This window comes from Haliaeetus albicilla, chromosome Z (assembly GCF_947461875.1).
Source record: "Haliaeetus albicilla chromosome Z, bHalAlb1.1, whole genome shotgun sequence".
Classification (NCBI taxonomy): domain Eukaryota; kingdom Metazoa; phylum Chordata; class Aves; order Accipitriformes; family Accipitridae; genus Haliaeetus; species Haliaeetus albicilla.
In genome coordinates, this window is record NC_091516.1 from 13,803,557 (window position 1) to 13,818,755 (window position 15,199).

The 15,199-nt window shown below is 43.9% G+C and overlaps 1 long non-coding RNA gene across 1 annotated transcript; it reads right to left on the reverse strand.

Moving 5' to 3' along the window:
- Positions 1-11,530: 11,530 nt before the first annotated feature.
- On the reverse strand, positions 11,531-12,212 carry LOC138683851 (uncharacterized). Its single transcript, XR_011323304.1, has 3 exons — positions 12,060-12,212; positions 11,849-11,952; positions 11,531-11,737 (listed from the first exon to the last, which is right to left on the reverse strand). It is a non-coding gene; the product is annotated as an uncharacterized lncRNA (long non-coding RNA).
- Positions 12,213-15,199: the final 2,987 nt, after the last annotated feature.

A 15,199-nucleotide genomic window follows, 5' to 3' on the forward strand; every position in this document is an offset into this window, starting at 1 on the left:
AGCAGAGGGCTGTGTGTGGACCATACAAGATATTTTTTATCACGTGACCTCTTAGAAATATGCCCATCCAGGGGCCTGAAGATCAAAATTAGAAAATGCCAACAATCGCTGAGTCAGTATAAAACAACTTTCTCCCATTTTCAAAAGAACTCTTTCTAATCTGTCTCTCTGAGCTTCTACAGCTGAGAGTCTAAATGCCTCGGCACTGGCAGCCAGTGTTCAAAGATACTTGGGTACCTAGGGGTAGGCTTATAGGCAAGTTTGCCACAAATCCCTTGAGACATCTACCTTTATTGTCAGATGTCTCTGTAAGCCTAAAACATTAGCTCTTGCTGAATGAAATTCTTGCTGTGGTACATGTGTCCTCAGGAGGAAATGAGGAAACCAGTTTCAGAGGAAGGTGTGCCTGAAATTATAGTGTGCGCTGATCAACAGGCTTGGCTTTATTTTTATTAGTCCTGCACAACAACTGCAGTTCAACATCTCTCTTTTAATAAATGATCTTCCCTCAGGAAGTCTTCCCCTGCCCCGAGCCCAGGGACTTGCTGACCCTGGGGGCGACGGCTGGCGGACACAAGAAAGAGCAGCTTCACCATGGTAGCGCCTACTTACCACCCAAAATACCAAATAACCACACATTGCATGATGGCCACATGAAATGGAAAACTGCTTGCTTTGGGTTTGCTTTCCTTCAATAAAGCCTTCCACCAGCTGCACACGCATGTCTAGCGAGCACAACTGTGCAGATAAACAGCAAGAGGGCACACAACTGCAGCTTTTTCTCTCTTTTATTCCAGTCAGGGGGAAAGAGAATGCGATGGGCATTGTTTTCAGCTCTGAAAGCCTCCAGGCACTCGTAATTTCGAGTGCCACAGTAGATCTCAGCCCACACCTCTGCCTCCCTCCTTTGCCTCCAGACATGATGTTTCTTCCATCTGTGCCATTGCGACAAGTCTTCACAACCTGAGGGGTCCTGGCTGTGCCTCTGGGAGAAGGGGGAGGGAAGGGGGGGGCATATAAAAATGCTGGATCCCAGCGGTATATGGGAGGTCACCGTGTTTCTGAAACCGTAGGCAGGCTCTTCTGGTTAGAGGTCCCTGTGGACATGTACAATACTCCACACAGGGCGTACGCCTTCACCTCCCTTCACTGTGGTCATGAGTGCTCACCAGGGACAGGGGAGCCAAAGCTCAGGTAAATTTTAGAAAAGGTCCAGGCAGAAATCAGCCTGGAATGTTGACATGCAACAAGAGGAACCTAACGTCTCCTGGAGTCAGAGGAGAGTTGCAGAGGAGAGTTGTTCTCAATACCTTTTCTGTATTTGGGGATAGCTAATGGGTGCCCAGTTTTGTACAGAGGGAACCCCTGTACTCCAGCAAGCACAGGGATCTAGCTGGACCATATGCAGCATATGGGAGAAGAACATGGTGATATCAGGTGCAGCATAGCTCTCCCAGTCAGATCCTGGACATTTTCTGTGTCTTTGCAGGTGCTAAGAAAAAGCATGGAGTCTCTTAGGTAGCTACAGCCATGTAGGGCTATGTCTAGCCTGGGATTCACTAATGCTTATAACTATTGCTTAGAAATATTAACCAGATAAACATCAAAATACTGGGGTGTTTTTGGCATTTATTCAACAACAATTTCACTCACAATCAGAAAAAACCCATGGCTGAGCCAATACACAAATATAAAATCCTTCTGTTTGTCTATATATTACATTGATCTTCTGGCTGATGAATATTGCAAATTAATTATCTAAGCAGAGTCTACAGGACGTACAACTTTCAGGAAGCAGGTATAAACTTTCAGAGCTGCGATCCTCAGGACAGAAGAAAGAAGGGTTTCGTCTGTCATGTCCAGGACATCAGCTCAATAATTTATACAGTGATATAATCTGTGCAGTCTCTTTCAATAGCTACTTTCACCCCAGCTAACTGTGTAAGAAACTCTCTATTCCACGCTAGTGGATTACAAGTACACAGGGGATGGCTGCACTGAGCTTGTTTGTTAAGAGGTCCATCCAATTTGCTGTGTCCATCCCTTTCTTCCCCGGCTAGTGAAATTGTGCCAGTGGCTCCAGTGACAGCAGGGATCTAACTCCTGTGAGGGCAGGTCCCAGAGGCTACCAAAAATTCATTATTATCAATCAACTGTTTCTAGTACTTCATCCAAAACTCCAGCACAATCTGGTTTTTTATGATATCTAATAGGCACTGAAGATAATTAAAGTCAACGCAGCCTGCGAACACTTCTGTATCAGGGCAAGACCTGACTCCATGTCAGTAACAATCATTCCCCCGTCAATCCTCCCCTGCACTCTGGTTTCCACCAGGCTGCACACAGGAACAGCACCAGACGTGGTTCACAGAGGGAGCAGAACTGCAGCATGACTACAGTGAAGATTGGTACCTTCCTCATTCATGACTAAACTTTGTCCATCACAACCTGCCAAATCACGGCAATGTTGGTGGGAAGGCACCTCTGGAGGCACCTAGTCCCACCTCCTGCTCAAAACGGGATGATCACCAATGCCAGACCAGGTCAGCCATGGCTTTGTCTAGTTAAATCTTGAAAACCTCCAGGGATGGATATTTCACAAGTTCTTGGGTAACCTGCTCTAGTGCTGCACTATCTCCTTGGGGAAGACATTTACCCTAATATACGGTCTGAGCATCCCAAGCTTCAGCTGTGGCCATTGGCCCTTTTTGCACTGCCTACCACTACCATAAAGAGTTTGACTTTGTTGACTATAAATTCCCTTCAAATAGTCTTGGCTGCTCACTCAAACTAAAAAATAAACTTGAAAGCAGCCTGTCTCCTGACTTGCCCAATCTAGCTCCATGTTTTAGTGTCCCTTTCACATTATCTGCTTGCCCCTTGCAGACTACTCCAGCTGTGCCCTTCTAATGAGTATTTCAATATTAAAGTGTGCACTGCAAAATCAATGGCTGTTAGAAGCAGAAGGGCAGATTTTTCACCTGGCAAGCACAAATACTCTATAGGGCTGAATTTTGCTATCTTTGCTCAAGCAGTAACAGATGCTAGGTTTACAGAATGAGTCAGCCATCTGATTTCACCAGAGGCTGCTGAGAGAGGCAGAGGTTGTTCCTTGCCCTGTAAACCTGAGAAAGGACCCAACCAGCTGTGACTGATTCCTTTAATTTTAGTTGGGGTAATGTAGAGGTACAACCAGCTGGGAGGCTCTGCGGGACTGCTCCTCCACTCCTATGTGGAAATAGGGCAGTCAGATCACAGGCAGAAAAACTTACCACTGGTCTCTTCTCCTCGAAAAACTAAGCAGTTCTGCCCTGTGTGAAGGCAGTCAGCCCTTGACATAGGTCAGCAGCCTTCTTCCTCCACAGCTGGAAAGGAGAATGTTTGGCTTCTTCACCAGGATTTTCCTTGGTCTCTTCTTGAGACAACATAACAAAAGCTGCCTTTAAGCCAGAGCAGCCTACAGAGTGACAGTCTAAGCCACAGTAAAATACTGCTCAGCTTAAGTGGGAGGATGTCATACTTAGGGCATCTGGTTTTCAACGTTTGCCAGAATGCACATGGGGAATATTTTCTCACAAATAATTATTGTGCTGGGAAAGGCAAGTCAGCCTCCCACCCGCATCCTGTCACTATTTATTTTTCCCAAACTCACACTGTTCTTGGGATGCACGTGTTTTGAATCAATGTTGTACCCGCAAAGTGGCAAAAGGTGTGATGGGAAGCAACAGGGAACACTGCAAGGCTCAGAAGGACAGATATACTATACACTAAAAAGCTTACATTAGCTTAGAGCCTAGATTAAAGAGCTTTTTAATATAGACTAAAGAGCTTATAAGAGACTTACATTTGAACCAGTATTTCTTGTTAAGTTATGATGAGCATTTCTACATTTTTAGGGTTGTTAGCATTTTCATTTGTGTTTTGTTTCTGTATCTGGATGGTTGATTGATTTATCCCTTTACATCAGGCATGTCTCCCTTCCCCACAGGTTCTGGTTCACATCTTCAAGAGTGATCCCACAGGCAGCAAAATAGCAAAGAGCTATTAAAGCTCTTGCTAATAGCTTTTACCACCTAAATTCAGTGGTTGACTCTGTAGGCATCTTTTTTAATGGGTTACACTTCAAGGGCTGCCCAACAGAAGTGTATCCTGATCTCATTCTCTGCTGAGTCCTGTTTTGGACAAGATTGTACACTTTTTTTCCAAATATGTAAATGACTTCTTCATTGAAATGTCCAGATCATTGAACCCTGCTTGTTCCCATAGTGGTCATTAGTCATTTCCCTTGTGATACTAATTCAGGGCAGAAATTGGAGTGTAGTCTGTACTTGAGGTACTGATCTGGATTACTAGCTACCGCTCCCTTTTCCTCCTCCCAGAAGATCAGCCACCATTTCCTCCCTTTGTGAGCAACCAGCTGTTACTAGCCTGTGAAGGCAACATAAAGTTGTATAGGAATGTATTGTTACCTGGAAAATAGCCTAGAAAGCCTTTGTCAACCCTAAACTGGCGTTTTGAAGTGATATTCTGACTATACAATCCTTTCTTCCTCGTAAGCCTCTGAAGCAGATGCATCTATTGAGCCGTGTATCAGCCAAGCCATATATTACTTCAATGCAGTCTATCTACCCCAAGGAGTAAAATATGCCGGTGTAGGCAGAGCGGAAGCCAGGTCTGCCTCAGGTAGCAGCAGTGGGTCCCATTACAGAGCAGCTCCCCCCCCCCATAACCAGAGAACATGTACCCAGCACCAGCTGGCTTTGGTAGCTCACGTTACAGCTAGTATTTGGCAATACATCACCTGAACAAAGCCAAGACAGTAATTCCCTTTGTGTTAAATCCACTGATCGGTAAGGCAAATCCACCCTTTTGAGACATTCTGGTTCTGACCAACTCATGTTTCTTCCTAATTTGAACTCATACCAATGTGTAGCAGGCACACTTCAATGTCCAGTTCCTTCCACAAGGTTTTTGCAGCTAGGTTCAGGTTATGCTTCATAACTGTTGGGACCCTGTGGACACATATTTAGCTAACGTCGGTTGCAAGAGCATTGCAGACGCCTTTAGAAGATCTTGAACAAAATAAACAAGAAGACAAAAAAAGAAAGATGATAATAAAGCCAATTAGAAGAACACAAGTATGCATTCCACGATAAAGGGAACTTGGCACAAACCCCCTCAATTCGGCAGTTTATCTCGACCAATTAGACTGAGACAAGCTTCGCATGTTTAAGTTGATATAACCAATTATATCTTATGTTTATGTGCGTGTACAGTGTTAGTATAACCAATTATATCTTATGTTTATGCGTGTGTACAGTGTTGATATAACCAATCATATTTTATGCTTGTGCGCACATACAGTGACTTTGCAGAATATGTGACTATAAGTATGTGTGTGCTTTAGCAATAAAGGGTCGTCTGTCGTCTGCTTTCAACTTTACAGGCGTCCGTCTACTTCAATCTCCTCAGGACCCCTCCTTGCCAGGGGTGATGCTGTGTCACAGGGTGGTGACCAAATCACCTACCTGGTTGTAGCGGTAGGAAAACCTTCCACAGGTTTTCCCTGGTCCTGGGTGGGCTGTTGAGTGACTCCTGCCTCAGTTCTTCCTTCCTGGTCTACAACTATCCACACAGCAGCTATTACTTCGGGAATGGGTTTCCCAGGGCTGGTGTGACTAGCTCAATGGTGGCAAGGAGTGTCTCTGAGCAGCAAAGGCCCCTGGCCTGTACAACTACATGCTTGTACATGCACTAGGCCATGCCACGACGCGCGGGTGGCCACCGAGGCTCTAGATGCAGAGCTCACTGCGTCTTTTCCATCCTCTCTGCTCTGTCTGTGAGCTGTGTGCTCAAGTGGGCCCACCTTGAGATAACTGGCAAATAAACTCACCTTCCCTTTTACCAGGGCTGAAATAAATACCTACCAAAAGATGCAATGGAAAAAAACCACTCCAGACCAACTTGATTCAATATTCCTGGCCACTGCTGATGTTAAATCACTGTCCTGGTTTCAGCCAGGATAGAGTTAATTTTCTTTTTAGTAGCTGGTACAGTGTGTTTTGGATTTAGTGTGAGGATAATGTTGATAACACACTGATGTTTTAGATGTTGCTAAGTTAAGAAATTTTCAGTTCCCCATGCTCTGCCAGCAAGCAGCTGTACAAGAAGCTGGGAGAGAACATGGCCAGGACAGCTGAACCAAACTAGCCAAAGGGATATTCCATGCCACAGAATGTCATGTTCAGTATATAAACTGGGGGCAGTTGGCCGGGAGGGGCCGATCACTGCTTGAGCATCGGTCAGCAGGTGGTGAGCAATTGCATTATGCATCACTTGCCTTTTCTTGGGTTTTATTTCTCTCTCTTTTTGTTATATTCCCTTTCAATACTATTATTATTATTATAATATTTTTATTACTAGTGTTATTATTATATTTTATTTTACTTTAGTTATTAAACCATTCTTACCTAAATCCATGAGTTTTACTTCTTTTTTTTCTGATTCTCATACCTATCCCACTGGGAGGGGGGAGGAGAGAGCAAGCAGCTGTGTGGTGCTTAGTTGCTGGCTGGGATTAAATCACGACAATCAATATAGAAAAATGAAGCAAATGAAGTTTTCTCTCAGTTTGTATGTATATAAAAAAAATGAGGAAAACAACTTCTTGTCTGGGGCTGCCCCTTAGTGTCCTGCTGAAGAACTGCTGCTTCCAGATCTCATGCTAGCAATGACTACCAAAGCTGCAGTGCCCAAGGGAGACAGACTCCCACCTGACTGCTCCAGGACACACGTAGATGCTTCACTACTGCATTACTACAGCAAGCTCTGCATAAGGGTCTGCATTATCAACAACAAGCCAAACGAGCAGTAAAACCATTAAAAAATACAGAGAAAAGAAATACCCTTTGCTCACAGCTTGTTGGCTAGAGATACAAACTCTGCAGTGAATTTAAGTGCTCAACACAGGTCAGTGTTAAAATAATGGCATTTAGGCACACGCTTTACTGCATTCAGGCTGTATATTCCACTAATGGTCCTTAATAACGCGTCCCAAACTTATCACTTGCTGTGGGAAAAAGAGAGTTCAGAAGCACTTAAGGCCAATGCCACTGTTTGGAAGGTAAATGGAAGAAAAGACCAGAATAATGTAATCTCCTCCAGAGCTGTTACAGGAACAATTTGCAGATAGCCATGAATTTTCTTGTCCAAATGCAATGGGATCAAGAAGCCTGAAGAGGGCATTGAGAGCCAGTAGATGGTCAGGGTATAGCAGGAGTGCTTAAAGGTAAGTCCGTAGCAGAAAATCTAAATAAATAGTTTGCATGTGTTTTCACTATGGTGGAGTTTGTGGAGGTTCCAACAGGACAGAGAAAGGGACATACTGAAGGATCTGTCTCAGACTGAAGTGTAGGTAGAAGATGTTGTAGGGCAGATCTTCAGAACAAGCCGTAACAAGCCAGGACTGGACAGTATCTACTCTGGAGCTCTAGAGGAACTTGAAAGTGGATGACCCATGGGAGCCGCTGGCTGAAAACTGTCTCAGGACCACAGCACAGAAACCTGGTAGGTATAATGCCAAGTGGAGAGGTGCCAGGCAGCATCCAGAGAGCTGCTGAACATTAAGTCTTCTGTCCATATTCGGTAAAGAGGTAGAGACCAGCCTGAAAACCAGAAGGGTGGGAACATGACTAAACACAGTACACTGGGGAAAAGGAAAGAGGAGGCATAACGCAAACCTACTGGTGTTCCCTGAAGAAGTCTATGATGGGTGACATCCCTGATTACTGTCCACCTTGTTCCCAGAAAGCATTCCTCACTCTTAAAGAAACTAGGCTGCCATGGGATACAAGGAAAAGACACACAGTAAATGGCTAACTGAAAGACAGGAAATAAATAATAAATTACTGGGTTTTACAAGTGAACTGACACCATTAGTGGGGTCCCACAGGAATCTGTCCTGGGGCCAGTGCTACTCAACATATTCATCGGTGACCTGGGAAAGGGAATTAATAATGAAGGGATAGAGTTCATTTGTTGATATAAAGCTACACAGAGAGAGGAAGCTAAAGTCCAGCTGTCAAGAATGCAGAAGGACCTCACAGAACTAAGTGATACAGTGTCAGACAAATTCAGCATAGCTAAATACAAAGTGACGTGGGGAAAATCAGGTTTTTGTACACAGCTATGAGCTTTAAGTTGACTATTAGGATTCATGAATGAGATCTTGGGGTTACTGCAAATGAAAATGTTGTTCCAGTAAGAATCTGAAAACAAACAGAATTAGGAAAGAAATAGAAAACAGAAAAACAGAAGTGTTTTTATGCCACTAAATAAATCCAAGGGAAGCCCACTTCTTCAACATCATGGTGGTCCTCTTACCTTCTTCTTACAAAAAGTATGGCAGGATTAGAAGAGATAAGGAGAAGAGCAGGAAAAAAAATTGTGTTCTGTGCTAGAAACAGCTAAATACACAAGGCATCTCAGTCTGCAGAATGACATAACTGGGGATATGAAAAAAGTCTGTACGTTTGTGAGTGGCATGAAGAAGGTGAGTAAGAACTAATTATTCATGGTCTTTTCCAATATAAAAATAAGCGGACCCCCCCCCCAACCTAGTTCAAAACAAGCAGAAGAACTTTTTTAAGCTGCTGAACTGCTTGCTGTGAGAAATTCTTGGGAAATACTTATTGAGAGCTACTAAATACAAAAGCTTGTGTCATCAGGACATCTCCAAAACACAAATCACTGGAGACTGGGTTGGTATTCTAGGGAAATACCAGCCTTGCCCAACTCTAGTCCTCTTTCCTACATACCAGCATCAGCCACTGTTCCTAGCAGGTTACTAGGCAAGAACTAGCTTTTGTCTGACATGAAAAGCCAGCTATATTCTTATATTATCTGAAAAAAAAAAAAAAAAATCTCACAACAATAATGTGGGACCAGCACTAGTTCTGACAAACAGTCTCTGCTTTCCTAGACAACTGTGTGATTTAAATGGCTGTCCCAGTAATATTGGAATAGGAAGAAAACTCATTAAAAAGCACAAGGTAGACAAAACATTAATCTCCAGGACAAGGTTATAGGAAAACAAAACTGAAAGCAGAACGTGCTTGCAATCCTCTCTGGATGTTCTCAGGGCTATTACAGCTGCAGTTGCTCTGAGAGGTCTGCTCTAGAAAAAGTGATCTTCTGACAGCACTGGGAATGGAGCGGTACCAACACTACAGGAGCAATGCATGTCTCAGCAGGAGCCAGTCTGAATGTTAAAAGCTGATGTAAGTTAAGAGCTACAGGCAGACTTAAGGTACAATTGATTTAATTGTCTTTAAAAGACAAGGAAATTAGATGGTTGTTCCAAGTTTATTGAACACCATAAATGGCCCAAAGACATGTTGCATGCATTTGCAAACCAAGAACAGCTGAGACAGTGGGAGAAAGCCAACAGGCATAATTTCCTCTTCACACCTTAGAGTTTACTTAGAATGTGGGGCTGCATGCTTTCTTTCTGTTTGGAGGAAAAACTGAGAAACACTGTGCTGTGCAGATACACTCAGGTCTACCAGCAAGATACACCACTCTGCTGTGGTGCCTCCATCCCTCACCTTTGCAGGGCAGTAGCAGCAGCTCCTGGATCCACCAGACCTGGCAGGTACCTCATCCAAGCTACTGGCCAGCAGTGGGGTTCCTTCCTGTTGAACAACGTGTTGCCCCCATGGGCTTCATGTTGGTCTCCTGGCTCACAGCCCCATCACACACTCTCCTCGCTCATACCACAGTTCTATGGCACCTGGCATGTCAGATGCTGAGAAGCTAGATGTAAGCCCCACATGGTGACAGAGAATACACTTGCACTCGCACTCGCACTGTCCAGGGACAGGACACAGCTCAAACAATGGCTGCCAGTGCTTGCCATGGAGTGTTGTTCTGATCCCTCTGTTTCACTTCTCTTTGCTGCTTTTATCCTTGCTTCTGTGCCTCCTGAGCATAACATTTGTGCAGCCTTTCAGCCCCTGCATTTGCAGGAAGGGACTCCCTCAGCTCCAGCAGACCTCATTGGGTCTCACTCTGCAGCATGAATTTCTCTTATGAGGTTGTGCATCATTTCCCGTGATCTTGCTATGGGAAGCCTATTTTTTGTGGCTGATCAGTTAGCTCACTTTCAAGGGTGCTATATTAAGATGCACAGAAGTAGTCTGAATGGAACTAGTTTCAGCAAACACCTTCAGTGCGTAAAAACAAAGACATTAGATATATGTTGGAAGAGAAGAAGTAGACACAAGTGACTGCAGAACTATTACTCAACCAATACACATCACGGTTAAAATATGTTATCAAAATTTGGAAAGAAACTGGAATAAAATCACTGAAGTGAGTTAAAATGGGTGAGTAAAAGTTTTGACGGATAGAAAGCCCGCAAAGCAATTATCTACTTTGTCTATGTGCCACTAAAAATAGTCATCATGTCTGCTGCGGAAAACAGAGCGATCGTGTACAAATTGACTTAGACATTTACTGCTCTGCTGCCTTCTAAAAGGATGACTAATGTTTTATTGTTCCTACCCCATTTTCCAAGTACCCCTATAACAAAGCCTTGAAAGAGCTGGTGTTACATTCACAGAGCTTCCTTCTCATCTCCGCCCTGCTGTACGGAACAATATTCCAGCTTTGATCAGCAAGACTTGTCTTTACTTCAAAGAGCCACATAACACTGTTTAAACCCTTTCTCAGCCACAGAACATTGCACAAGTTGCATTCAAACTCTCTGATTCCAGTGAGCTTTAAGAGGCATGTATCTCTGTGAAAAGAAACTCCTTCACAAACAGAACTATATGAATTTCTGTTATTTGCTTTTCAGATATTTGACCAAAGACTCTGAGCTATGAAAAGGAGAATGTCAGTGACTGATATCATGTGCAACATTCTTTAATTTAAGCTTTTATTTCCTCTGCATGTATTTTTCTGCCTTTTTGTGGTGATTTTAGAGTGAAATCAGATTTTATATTTACAGAAGTCGTTTCCAAACTAACTCTTTTGCCATTGTTTAAAAGTTCATCGTCCCTGCGGTATTTCCAGAGAAAGCAGGGCAATACACTGACACAAATGCTGAGACTGGTATTAAATGAGACTTCAGATGTACATTTGGTAATACAAAGCACTGCCATCCCTGAACTAAAAAGCATGATGATGATATCAGCATCCTTCCTTGCTCTCTTTTTCTAGAGATTTTCTGTTTCTTGGGGTAATTGGCAGATACAAAAGGCTGGCAGGTTCTCAGGAGCAAGTATCTGCTACCGTCTTGTTTCCATTGTGTTGAGTTGGGTGCTTAAATATGTTCATTTTGGTACAAAAGTGTAAGTATCCTGAGGCTGTTAAGACTCCTTGGAGTCATACTGTGGCAGAAGTATGGCAGAAACCAGTACCATATCAGTAGTGATTGCTGCCTTAACTGTACAGCCCTCTAATTATGGTACCTTTATTAATTACATGGACATGCTTTGTCTTCTAGCGGTCATTGAAACAAAAAGTATAACAGGCATTGATGTCTTTTATTGTAAGAGTTATCTAAGTAAAATTATGCTAGTCACAAAGCAAATGAACAATTACTTTCCAAGAACCAAAATTACAGATGCTGCTGACCCATGGAAAGCTCCTAAATGATGGTATTACAAAGTATCTAGATTTTTTTGTCAGGGGACTGAGTCCAGGCATTCCCTATTCTTCATTCTTCGGTTCACTGTCAAAAGAAGTTTGTGGTAAATGAAAGGCAGATCCTCTCACCATCTCCTCTAATGATGTAGTCCCACTGATGGCATAGGTCCAGCACTCTCAGTTGTTCCTTACTCACCTGACATGATGGGTTGCAGCTTGAGAGATGCATCCCAGCCTCAGTCCTGTCTTTGATATTAAACAGAAGTACACTTGCAGCATCTTGCAAGAGTATTACAACTCCTGAGGAAGATGAAAGGCTGGTGAAAAACAGTACAAATGGGACTCTGCCTTTGGTCAAAGGGCAAAGAAGATTTGTTCCTTACTTAAGAAATACATTTATTTCTTACCTGAGTCCACTCTTGTGAAGCGACCTGAGTCACCATCCTTACCAGCACGAAGTTTTTTGTAGTTACAATGGCTGTGGTAAACATGCATTAAGTTACAGCCAGACATTTGCAGGTGAAGCAACATTTCCACCATGGCAAACTTCACGTGGGCTCAGAAGCTGCGAAAATTATGAAAAAAATCAGCTATTGCTGACAATAAACTTCTGCGTGTCATACTATTTCAGAAACCTTGGGATTACAGGAGATAAACAACAACACCTCTTGTTCAGATAAGATTATGCTTAGAAGACTTCGTTTTAGCAGTGGTTTAGATCCAATAAAAATTAGGGACACTGGAAGATATCGTGAGAATATCCTGCCTCAAATGGTACTCTCCAGGAGCCTCGTATCTCTCCTTAGCAGTCTGCTTCCCTGATCCCAAGCTTAGCAGGGATATTTAATATCATCTGTTAAGCCTTTCTCCTTCTCTAACATCAGATATATATGTGTGTTTTGAAATGGGGAATTACAAAACTACTTGCACAGCACAAGGAAACCTGGATTGTCTTTCACATTTGTGCATGTTAAAGAAAACGTGCAATAGCAGCTAGAAACAGAAGAGGGAGCCTTTAGTCACAGTATGAGCTCTTTTTGCAGTTTTCAGAAAATAAAACAAAACATGATTCTGTATGTAAAATTCTTTCCCCAGCTGATGAACAAAGTACTCAGTCAGCTCCCGAATACCACTGATCCCTCTGGGCTTGGGCAGACAGCTTGATTGGTACGTGACATGTACCTTTGCCCCTTCTCTGAGAAGCTACGCTCCTGTGTCACACTCTGTGCTCTGTGCCCTTTGTCTGCTGAGATGGTACTATTTCCCCATACTGCAAGTCTCCTCAAGCTAGGAGGTTAATATGCAAAAGTGAGGATGTGACTTCAAGGAGGACGCTCTACTCCAGAAACACCAAGAGCCAAGGAGATTCTTGCATCTCTGATTTTAATGCTGTAGCTTTAGCTCCTCATGTAAGTAGTGGAGTGGGTGCTCTGGGAAGAAGGAGGGAGGCTGCTAGGTTAGACATGCTGAACTACCCTCTGCAGATGTCCATGTACCGATACGATGCTTAGGTACCAAAGCAGAGATGTGTGTCTTGACTCCCCTCCCAAGTGCAAACTAACTGTGAGGAGCTCTCTCCCCTTGGAAGAGGGAATGAACTACCCAACAGAAAGGCACTGTGAGTCCATGCTTAGGGAAACTGTGCATTAATTGGCATAAGATACGTGCCACATGCACACTACAGTGACCCCACTAAGTGGACAAGCCGCCCTGAATGGTCCACAGGCCACAGTGGCATGTGGAGCCCTTGCTCTTCCTGATCACGTTTGACAGGTCTGGTTCGGTGTCTTTGGGTGCCTGCAACCAGCAGTGACTCTAGGGTTTGTATTCATGCCAGAAATTGTTTAAACTTAAACCACACATAGAAGACAAAAGGATCTTGAAACAACAGGGCTGCTGACATCTCTCTTATCTAAAGCCCTGCTATCTTGATTTGAGGTGTAGGCGGCAGAAGCTGTGACCTTATCAGCAGTCAGGCACTGCCATTTCCCCACTTCTGGCAGAGGTATCTCCACTCCGTGCTGTGCCATGACCTAAAGCCAGGACCTTCCCTATCCACCTGCCCATGCCCTGTCACAACATAGTTACCAAAGTGAAGGTAGCTGTGGGAGGACTCTCTCTGCTGCCACCCCTCCTTCTTCAGCCCTTTCTTGGCTCCTGCTGCAGAATTTAATTCTGCAGAGCTCACCCTGGGCCAAGTTTTGTCAATGCTGCCGCCAGCTCTACACCCTTCAGTAGCAAACCTGAACAAAGCCATCTGCACTCTTCAGGGACATCAGACTGAACAGCCCCCTGATGAACAGTTTACCAGCCATCACTTTTAGAGAGCTCCTTTCTCCTCTTCATCACTGGCCCTGCTAACCAAAAACTCATGTCAGCAGACTGGGAGTTGAGTGAGGCTCCTCAGTCTCAGCTAGTCACCCAGGGTCTGGCAGCAATTCAGACACTGACTGAGGATTGTTTTACCAGCTACTATTGTAGTATTCATGGCTCTATCAATTTAACAACACATAGTGACACATGGAGCTTCCAGGTAACCAGCCTAACACACTTCATAAATTACGACAGAGCAGTTCCATAATTTCCTTTCAGCATTGCATTTTATTATCAAATCACTCTTTACAGCAACGGCACCGTCTACAAATAGCATCACCACAATACAGCCACCACCAATATTTCCAGGTGTGCTCCTGAAGCTAATGGAGAGACATCAGTAATCTTGACCAAAAGCAGGCAACTTCATTTGAACGTGATACAGCATTACTTGCCTCCAACACGTACTGAATTAGTGCTAAGGGCCTGCCCTTGATATTTTTACACTGTGAACCATGTTGCTCAGTTCATCCGCTCACAGAAAGCCAGACAGGGTTTGCCCGACTGGGGTTTGAAGATGAAATGTCAAGGGGTCACGATGTGTCAGACTGGAAGTATGTGCTAGTCCTGAGTCACTGCCAGCTAAATCCAGCGAGCACCAGCGCATAGTATTCCCTCCCCAGCCGACACTGCCGTTTTGACTCATCAATTGCTTCTTGTGTTTTCTTCATATCCCCCTGGCTTTTGTAAATGCGTGACACAGGACACTCTTCAGGACTCTCAGGAAACTCCCTCTACCCATTGCATCTGATTTTTTTAGTTTGTGTTCTACAAGTTAATTATTTCCTTCATTTCCTCTTATTCAGTGGGTCAGCCTCTCCAAAGAAGCAGCATAACCTTTGTTTTCCCATGTTAAATGACTTCATTTTCCCAAGTGCTCAAAACTACAGACACAGGTCCCAAGCAAATGCACTTTACTTTCCCACATCCCGCAGTCCACAGGATTATGTGACAGCACAGTCCCCATTGCAGCCATTCAGCCAGGGGAAGCACGGACCCAGCTGCTAAACCGTAGCACCAGGAGTACATACCATCCTGAATTCACACTCAATGCGGAGAAAGAATGAATGCTGATGGCCTTTCCCACTGCATCACGTCCATGCATCACTTCCTTCCAGCAGCTGAGAGCTGGCAAGTGCTGTAATGGGGAGGGGAAATCAAATAAACTGCACTG